The following is a 21,297-nucleotide window of genomic DNA, read 5'->3' as shown; positions in this document are numbered from 1 at the left end:
AAAATTAGAAGAAAAGAGGTTTAACCTTAACCCCTTCCCGCCGACCGAACGCATATATGCGTCCTCGGCTTTCCGGGGTTATACCGGGATGATGCCCGCAGCTGCAGGCATCATCCTGGTACCGTTGTTTTCAGCGGGCGATCGGCTACCCGAGTATAACAACCGATGCGGCTAAAAGCCGCTCGGCTGTTATACCGGAGGAGCGGGAGGGGACATCCCCCCCCTCCCGCCGCCTCCCGCCGCTGTTACCGGGCCTCCCGTGCGATCGGGAGGCCCGGTGTCTGTTCCGCTGCCTTCGGCGGCTGGGGGCGGACTGGAACGAAGCTGCGAGCGGCTTCGTTCCAGCCTTCTTCTTGTAAATGCGCTGACGTCACTTCCCGTTTACTCGGCTGCCAATGGCGCCGAATTTAAAAAAGTACACAGTATTCAGAATCGCCGTTTTCGGCGATCTGAATACTTTGAAGTGCAGAGGAGGGATGGGGGGTCTTTTAGACCCCCCATCCCTCCATAAAGAGTACCTGTCACCACATATTACTGTCACAAGGGATGTTTACATTGCTTGTGACAGTAATAAAAGTAAAAAAAAAAAAAAAAAATTTTAAACACAATTTATAAAGTACAAAAATAAATAAAATAAATAAAAAAAAAAAAAAATTTTTTTAAAGTGCCCCTGTCCCCGCGAGTTCGCGCAGCGAAGAAAACGCATACGGAAGTCGCGCCCACATATGTAAACGGTGTTCAAACCACACATGTGAGGTATCGCCGCGATCGTCAGAGCGAGAGCAATAATTCTAGCCCTAGACCTCCTCTGTAGCTCAAACCTGGTAACCGTAAAAAATTTTTAAAGCGTCGCCTATGGAAATTCAAAGGTACCGTAGTTCGTCGCCATTCCACGAGTGCGTGCAATTATAAAGGGTGACATGTTTGGTATCTATTTACTCGGCGTAACATCATCTTTCACATTATACAAAAAAATTGGGGTAACTTTACTGTTTGGATTTTTTAAAATTCATGAAAGTGTCACTTTTCCAAAAATTTGCGTTTAAAACACCGCTGCACAAATACCGTGTGATAAAAAATATTGCAACAATCGTCATTTTATTCTCTAGATTCTCTGCTAAAAAAATATATATAATGTTTGGGGGTTCTAAGTAATTTTCTAGCAAAAAATACGGATTTTAACTTGTAAACACCAAATTTCAAAAATAGGCTTAGTCATGAAAGGGTTTAAACTATGTAGAGGGTTCTTTACAGTAAGAGCGGCAAGAATGTGGACTTTCCTTCCACAGGCGGTGGTCTCAGCGGGGGGCATCGATAGTTTCAAGTATCTATTAGATAAGCACCTGAACAACCGCAACATACAGGGATATACAATGTAATACTGACATATAATCATGCACATGGGTTGGACTTGATGGACTTGTGTCTTTTTTCAACCTCACCTACTATGTAACTAATTTGTTTTAAAAAAAATTTCACAACGCTTTTTGGGGGAAGGGGTGGGGGCAGTGGACAGTGTTGGTAGGGCAGGGGAGAGTGGTGTCGGTAGTTTATTTTTTTACACTTTTTAATTTTTTAGAATTTTTTTACAATATTTTTTTTTTATATTTTTTGGGGGGCTTTGGTGAGATGTCAGGGGTCTAAACAGAACCCTGACATCTCCCCTTTGAGACAGACAAAGGGACAGATGCTCCTGTTCATTCATAAACTGAGCAGAGTAAACACAGTTTACTCTGCTCAGTAATCACAGGACACAGGTCCTGTTACTAGTTCCCCCCGCAACCGGCGGGAGAGGAGGGGAGCCGGCTGCGGAGGACGAGGGGGGTGGAAGAGAACACAAGGGGGGGCGGAAAGGGACATGGAGGGGGCTGGAGTTCGTAAGGCACTTGCGGGTGATGTCTGCTATGGATGCTCAAATCTGTTGCAAATTGGGCCAACCACTGCCATGTTGTATCTTGTCATAGTGAGTTTTAGATCACCAAAAAAAATAAAAGTCCAAGTGACACTAGGTATATTTCTGTTATAGCGAAGAGGGGTCCACCACCAGAGAATAGAAGGGGTTGCTTCTTACCAGAAGGCCATGACCCCCCACCACAGGGCACTGTGCCCCTGGAAGACGTGATGATGTCACGAAACGCGTAGGGCGGAGCCAGACGACGCGCTGACGTCACCCCCGAGCGAGTTGTATTCCAGCAGGACGGGTTTGTCCGAGCTCCGGTGGCCACGGAGCCGGACTTAAGGCTGTTTTATCAATTACGTTTGTAAGTGTTCATTTATTTTATTACATTTCAATAAATTTTATCAGTTTTACACTATGTGAGCCCCTTCTATATTCCATGATACCTTTGCTATGGGTTCGTTGGTGTGGCTGATGTTGAGATGACCTCTGGTGGATACCGCTGGCAGTTCCCATCCTTTGGCTTTTAAAGTTTTCTGCTTGCTGTGACCCTCTGTGGTGGGGGGTCATGGCCTTCTGGTAAGAAGCAACCCCTTCTATTCTCTGGTGGTGGATCCCTCTTCGCTATAACAGAAATATACCTAGTGTCACTTGGACTTTTATTTTTTTTGGTGATCTAAAACTCACTATGACACTTTATTGATGCCTCATTGGATGGGACTGTTTTTTTCACCATTACCATATGTTTTGCACACTGGTTTATTTTTATACTTATTTATTTGTTATGTATGATCACTGTATAAATCTCTTGCACTGTAGATTTTACATTACGCACTACTAGTATTAGCGCAACCCTTTGTTTTTCTTATGCTTATTTACAATTGATGTTTTTTGTTGGGATTGCTGCTTTCATATTTTTTTTGGTTTATAGCGCAGTTTTTTTCCATTTTCTACATGTTGTATCTTGGCTGAGCTGATCTGCAGATGTACAGTGGGAAAAATTATTTTTTGATCCCCTGCAGATTTTGTAAGTTTGCCCACTTATAAAGAAATAAAGGGTCTATCATTTTTATCATAGGTGTATTTTAAACGATAGACACAAAATATCAACCAAAAATCCAAAAAAAACCCACATGATACAAATGTTATAAATTGAGTCGCAGTTCAGTGAGTAAAATAAGTATTTGATCCCTAAGCAAAACACCACTTAGTACTTGGTGGCGAAACCCTTGTTGGCAAGCACAAAGGTAAGACATTTCTTGTAGCTGGTTACCAGGTTTGCACACATCTCAGGAGGGATTTTGGTTCACTCTTCTCTACAGATCTTCTCTAAATCTAAAAGGTTTCTTGAATGTCGCTTGGCAACTCGAAATTTCAGCTCCTTCCATAAATTTTCTATAGGATTAAGGTCTGGAGACTGGCTAGGCCCTTGACCTTAATGTGCTTCTTCTTGAGCCATTCATTTGTTGCGGTATGTTTTGGGTAATTGTCATGCTAGAAGACCCATCCACAACCCATCTTCAGTGTTCCGGTTGAGGGAAGAAGGTTCTCATCCAAGATTTCACAATACAAGGCCCCATCCATTGGACCCTTAATGCGATGCGGCCAGTACCTTTAGCAGAGAAACAGCCCCAAAGCATCATGTTTCCACCTCTGTGCTTGACTGTAGATATGGTGTTCTTAGGGTCATAGTCAGTATCTTTCTTCCTCCAAACATGGCGAGTCATGTTAATGCCAAAGAGCTCAATTTTAGTCTCATCTGATCACAGCACTTTCTCCCAATCCTTCTCTCTATCATTTAGATGTTTATTGGCAAACTTCAGACGGGCCTGTACATGTGACTTCTTGAGGAGGGGAACCTTGCAGGTGCTGCAGGATTTCAATACATGGTGGCGTATTGTGTTACCAATGGTTTGTTTGGTGATTGTGGTCCCAACTGCCTTGAGATCATTCACAAGCTACTCCTGTATAGTTCTGGGCTGATCCCTCACTTTTCTCATTATCTTCCTTACCCCATGAGGCAAAATCTTGCATGGAGCTCCAGACTGAGGGCCTTTAATGGTTATTTTGTATTTCTTCCATTTGCAATGAATCGCTCAAACAGTTGTCTTCTTCTCACCAGGTTTCTTGCTGATGGTCTTGTAGCCTATTCCAGCCTTGTGCAGGTCTGCAATCTTGTCCCTGATATCCTTTGACAGCTCTTTGGTCTTGCCCATGATGGTGGGTTTGAATGAAAGAAAAAGATTCTGTGGACAGGTGTCCCATTTTTTTGGTTGATATTCTGTCTTTATCATTTCAAATACACCTATGATAACAATTATAGACCCTTCTTTTTCTTTTTAAGTGGGCAAACTTACAAAATCTGCGGGGAATCAAATAATTATTTTCCCCACTGTATAGGCAGCTTTAAGCTGGCCATGCATGGCTCAAATTTTGTCCAATCGCAGCACCACCCAGGTCAACAAAAGTCAATTTAAATATTGAAGGAGCCTGGGTGGAAAACTGTTAGCCAGGCAGTGACTCAGACTGAGGTTTTCAGGCAACTGCTGGGGCTGCAGCTGCCAGAATACAATGGCTAGCAGGGAAAACTCCTTCATCCACACTGTTTAGCGTGGATGAGGGAATCAATTGATTTAGCTCATTCAACCAGTGCTGAATGAAAGAAATGTACACATGTATGGTGATTCTCATATTGGAATTCGCAGAGCTTCTTATTCAGTGTTGCAGTCGCAAAATATTTAATTTGTCCTGCTCAGAAAGGCAGCAGAGTCATCTCAAATATGTAATTAAAACAATAAGTACTTCTTTTAAATTGCTTCAGCTGAAGGTAAACCTTCAGTATGCAGCTCTGCCTTGCAGCCCCCCCTCCCACCCTCTAATACTTACCCGAACCTGCGGCTGCTCTCCCAGGTCTCTGCCCCCTCATTGGCTCCCACTGCTGTCAATCACAGCCAGTGAGGAGGTGGTGGGGTCCAGCCCTCTTCTGTGTGTCTTATGGACACACCGACCATGGCTTGGGAGCGAGCATGCACAAGGGGCCCCACAGTAAGTGGTTTGCTATGGGGGCACTTGAAGAAGAGCAGGGTCCAGAAGCACTTGTGTAAGTGGCCGTTTAAGAGACTGCTCAGACTTGCAACTGCCAGCATGTGGCTGTTTTTCATCTCCCTTTTGAAATGCTTTGTGCTGCATTTTTCAAAATAGCCAAGTGCATGTGCATGGGGTTCCATGAACCCCATAAATAGCAGGTTGGTGGACCCCTCTGAATCTGCTCAGTGTAATCCTGGTGCAAGCGGGGACTGGGCAGCTTCTTCAATGTCAATCAACAGTATCTTTAAAGTGGAACTTCATCCAAAAGGGGAAGTTCTGCTTGTTTGCCTAACCCCCTCCCCGCCACATTTGGCATTTATTTTTGTTGGGGGGGGAGCAGATACCTGGTTTTGATTGGTACCCGCTCCCACTTTCACCCTCCCCTTCACCCGCAGCCTTCTGGGACACATCACAAGTCCCAGAAGACTGCAGGACCATTCACAACGTGCAGCACGGTTTGCACATGCACAGTGGGAAGCCAGCTATGAAGCCTCAAGGTTCCACTTCCTGTTTCCCTTAGTTAAGATGCTGGTGCCTGGACTTGAAGTTCATTGAAAAACCAGCATGGGTGAGGACAGCGCTGGATCCCTAGACAGGTAAGTGTTCTTATATTAAAATTCAGCAGCTACAATATGTAGCTGCTGACTTATTTTTTTGGGGGAGGCTGAAATTCTTCTTTAACAATGTTGTTTAAGGCCCCTTTCACAGGGGCATTCTGTTTTTCTGTTTTTCATCCATCTGTTGGCGGATGAAAAACGGTCATCAATGTATCTCTATGGAAAAATGGATGATCATCTATTTACATCAGTTTGCATCCGCTTCTGTCAACATCTGTTTTTTGGAACAAATCAAAGCCCTATTTTTCTTCCGTTAAATAAACGGAATGGATGAAAAAATGGATGTAAACGGACAAATGATTTTGCATCCCTTTTTGCATTGGTAGTGAATGTAAAAAAAACTGATGTGAACTGATGAGAAACTGATAAAAAACTAATGTAAACTGATCCGTTTCTTTTTTTTTTTAAACGTGGCTAAACTGATGTAACAAATGGAACACTCGTATTATAGGACCCTAATGCCTGGTACACACGATGAGATTATCGGACAAATGATCACCTTTTTTTTTTTTTGCATGCTAATCTCAGATTGAATCTAGACAGTTTACCAAAGTCACGAAAATTCTCATAATAAAAATTCGGAAGTGATGTCATGTGTTGTAGCGTATTTGTATTGCGAACGACAACTGTACAGATTATACGAAAAGCTGACAATGTCCGAAAAAAGTGTTCGTGCATGTCCAATCGGATAATGTCGGATGAACTGCCATGGTTGGCTCTTGAAAGCTCTGTACTAATGATCCGATTATCGTACGATAGCTCCGAAAGCGGTATTTTTCATATGATTTTCTGATCGTGTGTGTATGGGGCTTAAGGCTGGCCATACATGTTTCATTTTCTTGTACAATTTTCCTTTAGATTTACCTTAAACTATATAGTGCAAGGGCCTGCCTAATTGGATAGAATTGAAAGCTGTTTAGTTTTGATCTGATATTATATAGCTTTTGGTAAATCTAAAGGAAAATTGTACATTTGAACATGCCTGGCCAGCCTAAGGACTCCGCTTTGCTCAGCGGGGGATTGCTCCGCTGATCGCCGCTGAGCAGGCGGATAACAGGCCAGTCTCCGCTCACTGTGCAGAGACGGACCTGTCAGCATCCCGCTCTCCTCTATGGGGAGATCAGATGAAAACGGACTGCCTGTCCATTTTCTTCCAATCCCATGCGATCTGCCAGACGGATGGAAAATAGGGTCACCATCCGTCTGGATTTCACAGACAGGATCGGATAGCAGCGGGTGTCAACGGACATGTCACCGCTGACATCCGCTGCCCCATAGGGAAAGGGACTTAATAAATTCCTGTGTACACAATCTCTTAGGCAGTCCAGAAACCCCCTTGAAACCCCCTTGAAAGTAAATAAATATATTTAAAAATGTATACTTATACCAGTTATGACTTAGTTTCTTTTATTAAAAGGGTGAAGTTAGGGGAAAAACGTAACCAAAGATCTCTTTGAAAGAATGTTTCTATGTGTGGCTGCTGTTCATCATTATAACTGAACATGAACCGGTTAAAAATGATCCCATGATGCAGTGCTTTCCCTGCTCTGATCCTATACATCAGGGGTGTACAACCTTTATGACCTTCCTGGGCCACATGCGAAGTAGAGGAAAATACACTAACAATAAGGATAACTGATGATCATAAAAAGTCGGGCAGGTCACAAATTAACAATCACTGATATAGATAATGTACCTGTCTGAGTAATAAAACTTAATTTATTTGTAATATTTTTTATTATAAAATGAAAAGAGGGCAACATAAAACCAGTACTATGTTTGATACTGTTTTTGACAAACTAACGCTTCAGTATCTAGTTCGATGGATGTAGTAGCAATTCTCAATGAATTCTCAAGATGCTCATCAGCTATTTTGGTTCTAATTTTGCCCTTTGTATGCTTCATCGATGAAAATAGTTGTTCACAATTATATGTGCTGCTGAAAACTGATGACATGAATAAGACATGATCGTGAAGGGTGAGAACATTTTCTTTGGGAAGATCAAACTTATAAAAACCCAATAAAGAGACACTGTCAAGTGTTTCTTCGTCCACATGTGTTTACTAAGTGTAAACACATTTTAAGTAAGTTTATGATTTTGAGTTGAGCCGCATTCATAGCCATCTTGGGTCACAGGTTGGACACCCCTGCTATACATGCTCTAATGTAGTGGAAAGGCCAGGTTTGCCAGCTTATCCCTAATTACACACATGTAGGTAATGTCCGAACCAAAACCCATTAGAAGAAACTGGTTGCTATAGACCATTATTTATATTTATTATTTTTACCATTATAACACCATTATTTTGTTGATGTAGTGGTTTTTATATCCAGATGATTTTTTCAATTAAAAATTAGCTTTGATTCCATCATTTGCATGCTGTATTATGTGGCAAAATTGTAAATACAACTCAGCTAGAGTATGCCCTTTTACAGTGTACAACAACTTTATAGACCAGCTAGCTATGTGTTCCAATTAGCTTGCAAAGTATACACTTATATCTCTACCAATTCTGAAGAGAGCAAAATTTGGTGCAGCCCCACACAGAAACCAACCAGCCCCCAGATCTTCTTGTCAAAACTTAATTTAACAAGCTGAAGTTAGAAGCTGATTGGCCAACCACGCACAGTCGCCCCAAAACCTGCACCCCTTCCCCAGCCCAAGCAAACCAACCCTGACCTAGCTTACTAGCAGTGTTATACTAGCAGTATTAACATTGAAGTATCTGCACTGAAACTAAAGCTAAGGGGGCCAGGCCAGGGACCTACAGCCATGGATCCCAAAGCTTGTTGTATCCGTGTGGGGTACCCAATTGATGTAAGATTTGTCACTCTTTAAGCAGAGTAGAGTTGACCTGTGCATGTCAATCTTCAAATGTAAGGGGAAGAGGAGAGAGCCATTTTAATGCGACACATTTACGTGCCAAGAATAACAATCTGGTAACAGAATTTCAAACTTGCGCTATAAAGGTTTCCTCATCTATAAATCTTAGTACGCATGTTAGAAGGTCACTATTCAGGTTTGTCTGGATGCCAGCAGCGAACTAGCTTGGGCATCACCAAATCATGTGCAGGAGATCCGCCAGAGATCCTTTACAATTAGGTAATTCTATTTTAACATATATTTTTCTAATAAAGTGGGTGGTGATCTTTTCTTAAAGCTGAACTTCAGCTCTAAACTGAATACAAAAATAAAATATATATAAGGGAGCTATCTTTTCTGCCAAAGGATTTGTACTTCTGACTGTCAAGTCCTTACATTAACAAAGGGAATTCTTAGTGCAAACTTGATGTTAATATCTCATAAAGTGAAGATACCTGGAGGTATATCAAAGTCCGGTAAGCACTATTGTACTTAAATTATTCACATAGCGTAATCGTATTACAATTTTAGAAAAACTGCAGCATAAGGTAAATAGGCATAAGATGAAAAAGTCAGATCCCATTATGAAAAAGGGGCTTTCTCTGTTCCTTAGTTTGTTAGATGTGTTTTCAATCAGCTTGATCTAGCATTCTATTTATTGAATGTAATGGTTTCAGTAATTCCTCATTTTAATTAAAGAAAATATATTGATTTTTAAGTCATAAAATGTTTATACTTTAAGGCTGGGTTCCCATATGTGCGAATTGGATGCGGTTTTGCTGCATCCTATTCGCATGACATGCGAGTGTGACAGGTCCGGGGTGGCCACATTTCAAAAGGGTCCTATGCATGTTTGAGTCCGGTTCAGGTGCGAATTCAGGCAAAAATTTGGACCTGGTTCGCACCTGAACCAGTGCACAGGAACACACCGTACCCCATGCTGGGAAACGTGGCTGCACATTTGTGAACCCGGCCTCAAGGGAAATTTCACTTTTTTGGTACTACCCACTCCTGTTTTATAGATATTGATATTTTTTTTTTTTTGGTAAATTCAGTTTATTCGTTTTTGAAGGCAAAAGCCAAAGACAATATACAATATAGAGCCTCTGGGCATACCCTGGCTCAGATAAACAATACATAAAATCACAAAAACAAAACCCAAACATGGTTAGCCAAGAACAACAAGTGCTATCCTTGACCTTAAACTGCTCAACTCACTTGATGGAAGGAGTAATGGTGAGATGTTTCATATACCGCACATAATCTATTACGGATGAAAAAAGAGTCAGGGGAGCATAATATGTACCAGGCCATGGGTTACCCCAAATGATAATTTAGAAACCATTAAGTAAAATCACACAGCCCCTGGAATGGTACGTAGCTTTCTATAGGGGAATGGCTGAATTTACAAAGTTCTTCCAGAAGTTCTAGGAGGGACCCTCCAAATGCTTCCATTAAGTAAAAGTATTGCTTTCCTGGCATAAAAAATGAATAAACCTATAAGGCTTTTATTTGCTCGGCGGTGCGCTAAAGTACCCACCAGGCCCAGCAAACATACTGAAATGGTCTGTGGGATGGAGATTGTTAGTAGAGTAGTTAAAGTGGACAACCTCACCCCAGAAATATTGAAGTTAAGGGCAGGACCACAGCATGTGCTGAGAGTCCGCCACACCACCACCACACATCCAACAGTGAGTATATGCCCTTGGGTAGATTCTATTCAATCTTTGTGGCATCAGATAGGCCCGATGAAGTAGTTTAAATTGCATTAGGCGGTCTCTGACTGCTACCAACTGTAAAAATGGATACTCTCACATATCCTCCTAATCCTCTGTATCCAGTGCTGGGAAATGTATCTGCCACTTAGCATACGGAGCCTACAGTCCAAAATGGACCAAGGGTAGGAGCGCCTTATAAATGGTAGATAGAGGCTTATCTAACTGGTCATTGCACAATTGGGATTCTTAATTGGATCAATAAAGAGTTATAGGTTGGAAGCCAAACTGAGTGGAGAAGGCATGACTGAGTTGTAAATATCGAAAGAAGTATTGATTTGTTTGAGTGTATCAAAAGGTATAAGAACACCATCTACACATATATGCTCTATAGCTTTAATTCCCTTTGTTGTCCATAATGCTGGATCGGGTATAGATTGAAATTCAGAGACCAGTGGGTTGAACCACAAAGGAGTGGCAGGGGACCACCTATTAGAATCTTCCCGGCGTTTACACACTTGCATTTGCCATACAAGTATTACTGCTTTCACAGAAAGTGGAAGGGTATGCTGGACTCTACTGCCTCTGTATAATGCGTTTTTCAATGACTCATAGGACCCGAATAAGTCCGCCTCTAGTACCACCGAAGCATTAGTGTCACCGGAGGTTACCCAATTGTGGGCATGTGAGAGGAGAGCTGCAAAAAATTGGACGGTCAGGACAGGCTAAACCCCCCTGTGTCCATAGTCTCAGAAGAATCGATTTATTTAATCTGAGTGTACTAGATTTCCAAAGAAATGAGGAAATCACAGTGTCAAATTGATTAAAAAAGGTTTTGGGTATCCAAGTGGGAACATGTTGAATCATGTACTGAAAAAACAGTAAAATTTTCTTCTGAAGTAAGTTTATTCTGCCAATGAGGGACAATGGGAGATTATCCCAAGCTCCCAATTTTGCTTTAAGCATGTTAAGAAGGGAAAGAAGATTCAATTTAATGTAGCCTAACACATTTGAAGTGAGGGTAATTCCCAAGTAGCAAATTGAGGAGGCCCAGGACAAGGGGAGAGAAGGATCAGCAGACTGACTAGCCTGCGGGTCACTAGGCAATATCTGGCATTTTTCCCAATTAACCTTCAGTTCTGATAAAACTGTAAAGCGAGAACAAATGCCAAGAGCCTCACGGAGAGAAGGTCTGAGGTCATTGGGGAAAACACCCAAGTCATCAGCATACAGGGCCAATATTTCAGTTATGGATCCTACTTGTATGCCAGTCACAGTGGTAGACTGTTGTATGGCAGTGGTCAGGGGCTCCATCACAAGAACAAATAGAAATGGGGAAAGGGGGCACCCCTAGTACCTCGTTGCACTGGAAAGGCTCTAAAAAGCATGCCACCAATCTTAATTTGACCTACTGGGTATTTATATAGTAGGGAAATCCACTTGCAAAAATTAGGACTAAAAAGCCTGCAACACCATGAGCATGTAACTCCAAATCACTTTATCAAAGGCTTTCTTGATATCTAAAGCCACCAGCACACGAGAATGAGAGGATGGAATCTGTAAGTGAGTGAGAACTCGTCTTAAATTAATATCTGTGGATTTCCCTGGCGGCATGAGCCCAGTTTGGTCTATATTGACCAGTGACAGCAAAACCTTGACCAACCTGGCAGCAACAACCTTAGTTAGTATTTTCAGGTCATAATTTAAAAATGATATTGGTCTATAGGAAGCACATGATTTTGGATCTTTACCTGGTTCGGGCATGAGAACTATATAGGCTTGGTACATGGTTGGGGGGAGAGAGTCGTGTTCTAAACAATGTGAGTAGCGAGTTTGTAATTTAGGTGCGAATTGTTCAGCGTACATTTTATACCAGTCCCCCTGGTAAACCATCAGAACCTGGAGTTTTAGAAGAGGGATGAGAATAAATAGCTGTCTTAACTCACAACCAGGGAGTCTAAAGATTCCACGTCGTATGGTGCCAAGGAAAGTAGGGACAAGGTGTGGAGTTCAGAAGTAATACAGTCATGGGCGATAGAATGTGGTTGACTGTACAGATCTTGAAAAAAATTTGGAAATCCATAAGTATGGCAGGAGGGAATGATATGAGATTACCTGCAGCTGATACAACTGTTTGATAAGGAGGTTTCGCTACCAGGTTAGCCAATAGCCTTCCATTTTTGTCCTCTGACTCAAATATTTTGCCTGCCAAGAGGTTAGTATCCATCTGAGTTAAAGTAGTGTAATGCAAGATAACCTCCCTTCTGGCCTGGGCCAAATGGAGATAAGCTTCATGTGTGGGGTGTCCCACAAAGGATGCAGCCGCCTCAGCCTCACAAACCTCCAAATGTTTGGTTGTTGAGGCATAATCAGCTCTGGCAGCTTTAATGGGTGATATATAGTTACCTCTCGGGGTCGCTTTGAAGGCATCCCACACTACCGATGGTGAAGCCGTATCTACATTAATGGAGAAGTATGTGTCTATCAAAGGAGAGACTATCTCAGCCACCTTTTCGTTTTGCACCCAGCAAGGAGCTAGTCTGCAGGTACCTGGATCTTTCTGCCCGCCTATGTTAAGGCATAGTTCTAGTGTGGAGTGATCTGAGAGCCCTGCTAGGAGGTAGGAGGCCTCAGACAATTTAGTAGGAACCAAGGGGCTGCCAGAAGCAAGATCAATGCGCAAACTCGATTTATGAATTGCAGATAAATGTGAAAAGACTTTGATAGAAACATGTTTCCATCGCCAAAGTTCTGTTAGAGCAAAGGTATCTGCCCACTACACCAGCTCAGGGTTCGTGTTGCGTTGCAAATAGGAGGTGTCCATTGTAGCATCTAGAATAGAACTAAAATCTCCTCCTATTAGGACATGAGAGGTTTGAAAAGGGATTCGTTTTTCATATATGTTATACAATAGAGAGTGATCGACAGGTGGAGGCAAATATACATTAACAAAGCCCTTTAGGGACTGTATTTAGTTCTAAAAACTGGCCTCCTGGAACCGTTATCACCCTTTCAGCTGTATATGGGAGGGATTTATTTATGAGTATCGCCACTCCACAGGCATACCTGGAATAAGTGGCGTGAAATACTTGACAAACCCACGATCTATGCAAAGCTAGGATACGGTTGCCAGTGAGATGCATCTCCTGGAGGAACAGGATATGGGGTTTATGGGAGTTTAGGTACTTAAACAACAGGAAGCATTTCAATTTGTCATTAAGTCACCCGTACATTCCAAGACACTAACTTAATATCATGCATAAGTAAAACAATAAGGAAAAACAATAGCGAGAATTCATAGAACCATCTTCTCTCTTATAACCAAGCTTCTTGCTGATTTCAGAGAATGTTTTCCACTTCTTTTGTAGCTTCGCTGAGAAGTCAGGGAACAAGTGTATTGTGGAATCTTGATAGGAAAGATCCGGATGCTTCCTAGCTTCACTAAGGATCCTGTTTCTGTCCCTGTAATTCAGGAACCGAACCAGAAAAGGCCTATGAGCTGCTCCTGGAATGCGTCTTCCTGTAGGCACTCTATGAGCACGCTCCATGACATAAGTTGGGGAGACCTCTGTGAGAACCAAAAGACCCTTGAAGAAGGTTTCCGCATCCCCCTCAGCCCCTTTTGGGAGGCCCAGCACCTGCACGTTATTGCGGCGCAGACGGTTTTCTGCATCTTCTGATTTAGCCTCCAGTATGCGGACAGTCTGTTGAAAGGACTGTAAGATTTGAGTGTGCTGGGAGGTGGTGTCTTCTGTGGCCGAGATGCAGGATTTAGTCTCACTAATTCTGCCCCTGATTTTGTCTAAATAATTTCTGATTAAATTGCATTCCTCCGCCAAGTGGTCAATTCTCACCAATAAACAAGACTAATGCCGCGTACACACAGTCGGATTTTCCAATGGGAAATGTTTGATAGGAGCTTTTTGTCGGAAATTCCGACCGTGTGTAGGCTCCATCGGACATTTTCCGTCAGAATTTCCACCAAACAAAATTTGAGATCTGGATCTCAAATTTTGCGACAACAAAATCCGTTCTCCTAAATTCCAATCGTGTGTACACAATTCCGACGCACAAAGTTCCATGCATGCTCTGAATCAATTACGAGACGGAAGGGCTCGGTCTGGTAAAACTAACGTTCGTAATGGAGATAGCACATTAGTCACGCTGCAAATTTTTTAATCTTTTAATGCAGCGCATTCTCTTCTTCTTTATAATGCTAGAATAATGAAGTTGTTTTGCTGCTCATATTCACACAAAGTTCTTAAAAAATGATTTCTTTATTATTTCTCGTGATCTCCTGAATATGTTTTTTTTTTTCGTCAGATCTCCCTAATAATGTTTTTAATTTTTGTTTATAGTGTTTTTTTTATCAAGATCTCCTGTTTTTTTTTTTTTTATATTGCTCTCCATAATATTGTTTTTCGTTTTGTGTCAAGTTAACACAACACCATTATTATCTAGTATTTTTAAATCTTTATTTAAGGAATGTGGAAAGAAATTAAACATGTCAATCTAGTATTTTTTTAACCTCAAGGAGGTTGGTTGGTGTTGGTGTCCCTTGTTAATTTGACATTGTATTTAGGAAATGTACCTGCCTACTCACAAACAAACTGTCCCTTTTTAAGTAAAACACATAGGCAAGTATTTGTGAATCCAAATAGCCATTTATTATGGGTCATAATAAAATAAAGAGGAAGGCAATGCTGGAGAAAATTGTGAGATTGGCAAATCCTTTGTACCCCAGGGCACACATCAACTATTTTACAGCCAAAATTGGTAGCACCATTTAATAGTGAGCACAATCTGGTCCCGGACTACAAGAGATCTGGAACAGCAGGAGATGGCATATATGTCGCCAGGCTGAGGTCATACAACAGCCTGCGTCTTTTGTCAGAACAGACTGAACCCAGGCCATCACACTCTTGTCTTCCTTCCACTCTTGCTTCCAGGCTTGCTTCCAGGCTGTGGTTTTGGAGTTGTGGCAGGAGGTGGAGGAGGATGATCGAACTCACACAGGTGGGTTTTGTTTGTGAGTTGGCCCCTCAACCCCTTATTTAGGGACATATACATCATTTCCTCACAGATGAGGCTTTGGCCCTCCTCCATTTCCTGCATTTTGCATGCAGCCATGGAGGCAAAGGCCTCTTGAAGAGTGGGGGCGGTTCTGAGGGCAGCATTAGCCTCCTGAATCAGCCCAAGCGCTGCCTCCTCCACATTACTCCCCTTCCTGTGCCTTTTGGTTGAAAGGCGGGGGGGAGGGACCTGGGATTCGGTCAGGCTACTGGGCCGGGCCACCTCCTGGCTGCCACTTACCCCCGCCACCTCCTGGCTACCACATTCCACAGCCTCCTCCTGGCTGCCACATTCCACGCCCTCCTCCTGGCTGAGGCTTTCTGTCATGGTTATGCAATAGAATTGTCTGTTAGCTTACCTGTCTCCATGTGTTCATCTCTAGAGACCAGCTGACCCTCACCTGACTGCTTTTTTAAACTCTCCTCTAGCATGGCTCCACCCCAGCTCCTATCAGGGAACCCTATATTAACCTGTGCACTGCAAGCTAGCAGTGCTGATCAACCATTGTGTGTTAGCTTTCGTGTGTACTTGATGTGTTTCCTACGTCTGATTCCAGTTACCGACTTTGGCCTGTTCTTAACTATTCTTGTCTGCTCGTGACCCTGACCTTTGGCGTGTCCCTGACCATCCCTGTTTGCCTGTGACCCTGAACCTTGGCGTGAACTCTGTTGTCCTTGTCTGCTTGTGGCCCCGACCTTGGCTTGTCCCTTACTTTCCTTGTTGTTCCAGCCTGTTGCCTCCTTCCTCTTCTCCTGTAGTCTACCGTGAGCGTGAGCTGTGAGACCCTGGGGGCCACGACCTGGAGCCAGACTGCAGCGCAGTCCATCCTCACCACTAGAGGCTCTGGTGAACACCTGCTGGCTCTTAGACTCCGCGCCCTGGGGAATCTATGCTCTAGCTCCCAGTGGGATCTGTGTCAGTGATCCAGTAGACCTGCTTCCTGAACCTCCCAGGGTTCAATCCGCAGCAGTCAGTCCTAGGGTCCACTACCTAGCGGTGCACTTCTGACTCCTACAGAGTGCATCTGTCATCTAGCCTCAAGGTGACCTCACACTTTCCTGTGTATGAAAAAGGGACATAGTTTTATTTTTTTATTAATTAATCATATATAATTTTCAGCTCATGACTGTTGCAAATTGAATGTTAACAAATAGAAACGACCATCCTTCTGACCCCAGCATTTTTCATTCTTGTCCCAAACATTTTTGGCCACTACTGTCTATTGATATGTAAAACACTTTATTAAATCAGCAATTAGTGATCAATAATATCTAGTTAACATCATTAATTTTACAACAAGAAATCTGTAGAACAATGCTATACCTGGCTCAAGTTGGGCTCCTCCACTTCTTCCTGGCTGGAAAGCCCAGGTTGGACGTCGGAAGCCTCAGCTTGGGTGAAAGGAAGCGTGGAAGGAAGAGTGGAGGGTAGGGTTGAGAGTAATTGCCTGGCTTCAGTCTGGTCTGACAGAAAACGCATCTGCTGCTGCTCCTGATCTCATGGAATCCTGAACCTTATTGCGCTCCCTATTATAAGTGCTCCTCAGCCCACTCATTTTGGCCTTCAAATAGGGGATGGTTGCCGTGGGGTCTGCAGCTTCACCAACTCAAGCAGTTTCTCCGGCGCTGCCTGCCTCTTTTGTTTATGATTATAATGTGGATGTTTCACCTGCCACAGAAAGGGCAGCTCCCTGTACTTGTCTATGAATAGGGGGAGGAAGTTGTGATCATTGAAGCCTTCCATTTTCTCTGCAAGACACAAGATAAACCCTAATGTCAGGCTAAACTCCTAATCTTGTCCCAATATAGGCCTCAATCTAGAGGCAGTATAGGCCACTGATGCATCAAGTTAAACTTGTACCTTAGTTAGAACGATCGGCGCTTCCGATACTCCTTCCTCCTCTCACAGATTGTACGTACGACGCACATGTGTTACGCTTTATATACACTGCGCATGCATCTAGTCTATTCCCCGCCCCTTGTCTTTCGGCGCAGTGGGAGAGCACATGGAGGAGAAAGAGCAAGTGCATGCAGAGGAGAGCAGCAAGGACGAAAGGCCGGAGCCATGAACGTCCCGATCCCGGAGGCCTCAAATATGTCCTTTGTAGAGATGGTGGACATGGTGGACATCTTGAAGAGGGCCGACTATGATGGGAAGCATAGACCTTACCCAAACCCAAATGTCAGAAAGGCCAAGATCATAGCTAAAGTTGTGAAAAGTCTGCACAGGAATTTTGGCGTACGACGATCCAAGGAGCAATTGAGTAAACTCTGGTCAGACCTGAAATTGAGGAAGCAGGATCAGTACAGAAAAAACAAGAGAGTTCTTCAAAAAAAGTAAGTAGTTGTCGTGTGTTCCTATTATTATTATTTCTTGCATGCTGCTCCATGTGCTTTTCTTTACTGTTGTACAGTTTAAAATGGCCACTTTCAGGTTCTTGGGCACAGTAATCAATTATAGTAAACATTGTTCGTTCGCACACTAATACGATGTTTTTGGCAGATACAGGTTAACTACATTTGTTCAGGCCTATTTATATTAAAAGAAGTTTATGGCATTGTTGTCTAGATGGGTTTGTACTAGAATGAAATGCAAACTTGTTTCAGTGTAAGGAGAGGACACTCAGCAGCTGTTTACACATCTGGACGCAGGAGCACTAGTGTGGGACACCAAAACAAACTTTTTAGGGTGTCCCACACAGGTGCTCCAGTGGATACTAAGGGTGTCTCAATGTGTGAAAATTGTACAAAAAAGGTAAGTATTCCAGCTTTAGAAAGGGAAAAAAAATAATGTCTTCAGCTTGGAACTCTGCGAAAAAAGACAATTGTACGACACTTCCAAGCAATGTTTCATATTACTATTTCTGGCCTCAAATATCTGTGTGCTAAGTATACCTTTTTTTTATTCACATAGGGGAGAAAAGATTCGGGACATCTGAGGACACCAGGGACCCCCCACCTCCAAAAGAAAAGCAAATCCCCACACCACAACCAGAAGATGTGGAGGAAGGAGAGGTTTATGAAGTGGGCGAAACAGTGACCACAACAGATGAGTGTCTGAGACCACAGCTTCAGGTAATAGATGGATGCCTGCATATTTATAATACATGGTGTGTTTTTTTAGTTTTAGGTAATGTGAATGTTGTGGAAGAAGATTTGCATTTCACAAGTGCAAGTGCACACGTCCTCACCAAGGAGATTATGGTGTGCAATCGTGATTTACAAAAGATCAAGGAAGACATCAATGATATGGAAAAAAGACTCAAAAACATCATTGCTGTTTTAGGCAGAATCTAAAATACCCCAAAATTCTTCTAGTTTGTTTTTATTTTTAGTATTTTCACACATTTTAAATATTTTTTAGAAAAACAAATTTTGAAGATGCACACAGTGTGTCAACATGTGCTATCTGCCATCACGGGATATCAAGGTACGCGTTTTGGGGGTGCAACCCCTTCCTCGCAAATAAAGTAGATAAGAGGAAGGGGTTGCACCCCCGAAACACGTCAATTGATCCCCCATGATGGGAGCTAGCACATGTTGACATTAGGCATGGAATCAGGAGGGAAATTCCCATTTTTACCCCCAATTTGTGCGCATCTTCAAAATTTGGCTTTCACAGGGGTGACATCACCCCATCTGATGAAGGCAAGATCAACACAGTTTGGACATACTAATGTCTGATATTGCCTTCACTTTGTCAAAGTTGAACTTTCTAAGTTTCTGAGTTGTTTATTGTTTTATGGTTTTTAAACATGCCTGTTTTAACACAAAAAAGGCTATTTGTACTGTCAAAAACAAAAATGTTATTACTAAAATATGTTGGTTTGTTCAAAAACCATTTTCTAACGCACATGTGAATGTGCACAGAGTAAAAAGTTTTCTACTCAACAATGTGTGGCTTCTTCTTTCAATGCTCAATATCATTTTTTGGACTAAGTTGATGTTTACACTGAAATGGGGGTTATTTACTAAAGGCAAATCCCCTTTGCAGTTCAAGTGCACTTTCAGTGCAGTTTCAAGTGCACTTTTGCAGTGCACTTAGAGTGCAAAGTGGTTTTTCCTTTAGTAAATAACTCCCACAGTGCTTTATAATTTGCTACAATCGTGCCCTTTTTGTGACTCAGCAAAATTCATTCATAGTGCTGAAAATGATGTATATTTTTAACAGTATTACATTACATACATTAACAACAAAAACAAGGTGTGTGTAGCAGACCCACACCATAATAATAGTTAAATGAAGAAGAGATTGTCACCTCATGTATCAAATAAATTATGTTTGCACTATTGAATAAAATGCTAAAAAAAAAGCCCATTGGAGAACCTAAGAGACAGCTAAAAGAAACACAAGCAGTAAATCAAAGGAAATATTTCAGTTTAACTCAATTTTTAAAAAAATGTTTATTAAACATTTTCTGCCATATCAATGGCCCCCCTACCCGCAAAGTACTCCATATATTTGATACGGACCTTGCAGGCGCTTTGGGGGGGCAAGCCAGGACAGCCAGCTTCTAGCGCCGTCAGGGTTTGTTCGTTAAATCAGGCCTCAGGCCCAACTGAGGCAACATAGTTAATTGAATTTCTCCTTAAATATTTGTGGAGAATGCAGCATGCAAGGATTATATGGTTAAGTTTATATTCCGCCATGTTGATTGCTGTAAGGAATAGGTGGAACCGGCTGGCCATTATCCCAAACGCATTCTCAACCACTCTTCTGGCTCTGACCAGCCGGTAGTTAAAAACCCTCTGGTCCGGGGTGAGGGTCCTCATGGGGAACGGTCGCATCAGGAGATCACCCAGCCCAAATGCTTCATCAGCGACAAATGGCAGTACTTCCACATTCTCTTCAGCAGGTGGCAATCCCAAGCCACCATTCTGGAGCCGTGTGTAGAGCTCTGTCTGGGCGATGACTCCACCATCCGACATCCGGCCATTCTTCCCCACGTCCACATAGAGAAACTCATATGTCGCCAACACCACCGCCAACATCACAATACTATTAAACCCCTTGTAATTATAATAGTATGACCCCGAGTTGGGGGGTGGCACGATGTGGACGTGTTTCCCATCAATTGCCCCTCCGCAGTTGGGAAAGTCCCACCGCTGGGCAAATTGGGAAGCCACAGTCTGCCATTCCTCTGGCGTTGAAGGAAACTGTGGCATCAAACAAGAAAAAAGAACTTTTAATGTAATTTTGCACAGAAACATTGCAAGCAGATTAGACACAAACATTCTTGGCCAACATCAGTATAACATTTATTTTAAGGCGTATTTAAATCCAAAAATATAAGGTCCACTTATCATATTCCTCACCCTCTCTGATGGGCCATTGTAAAAAATTGAGGGGGGGTATGTTTTGGACCGGTAACCCTCTCCACTTCATTGAGAGCTGAATGCATAAATAATGTGTGTTACTTTGGCCAGTCCCTCCTTACTTACACTATTAGCAGCCCACTGGACAGGTAAGATGTGTCATAATACAAAGATATAAATACACACTGTACAAATTGAAGCACTTTTTTACATTCTGCAATTACCTATCAAGATAATAGGAAAACAAAACTTTAAACAGTACCATTTGAAAGTATTCTGGCAGGCCATTTCACTACATGCTTTGGGGAATTCATACAGAAATCTGACCACAAAAGTGGTAGGTATAGTGTGTATGGGTTTGGCAGAGTCAGCAGATAGAGGACTAGTACCGGTTGACTTAGCGGTTGGGGGGGAGGTAGGGTTCCAAATAATTTTGGGACCCAAAAAAAAGCCTCTGGCACTCTGCATGAATTTAAGCACACAAATAACATTTGTACACATTTCAGGAGGTGTTTAGGGTAAAGCACTACTATGGAGCTGACAAAATACATTGTTAAGTGACTAGGCTAGGTGTGTATGGGCCCAGGATAGCATGCTGGGGAGGTTAGTGAAGGCAAATATGCATGAAGGACAAAAAAGGAAGTTTAAAAAATTCAAGCATCCATGAGAACAAAGGGGACATTCACAGCATCTTACAATCATGGTAATTAGGGAATGAGAAAAGAAATA

Source organism: Aquarana catesbeiana, linkage group LG12, assembly GCF_042186555.1.
Source record: "Aquarana catesbeiana isolate 2022-GZ linkage group LG12, ASM4218655v1, whole genome shotgun sequence".
Lineage (NCBI taxonomy): Eukaryota > Metazoa > Chordata > Amphibia > Anura > Ranidae > Aquarana > Aquarana catesbeiana.
The sequence above is the reverse complement of the archived record's forward strand: the minus strand, read 5'-3'. Positions refer to the sequence as shown.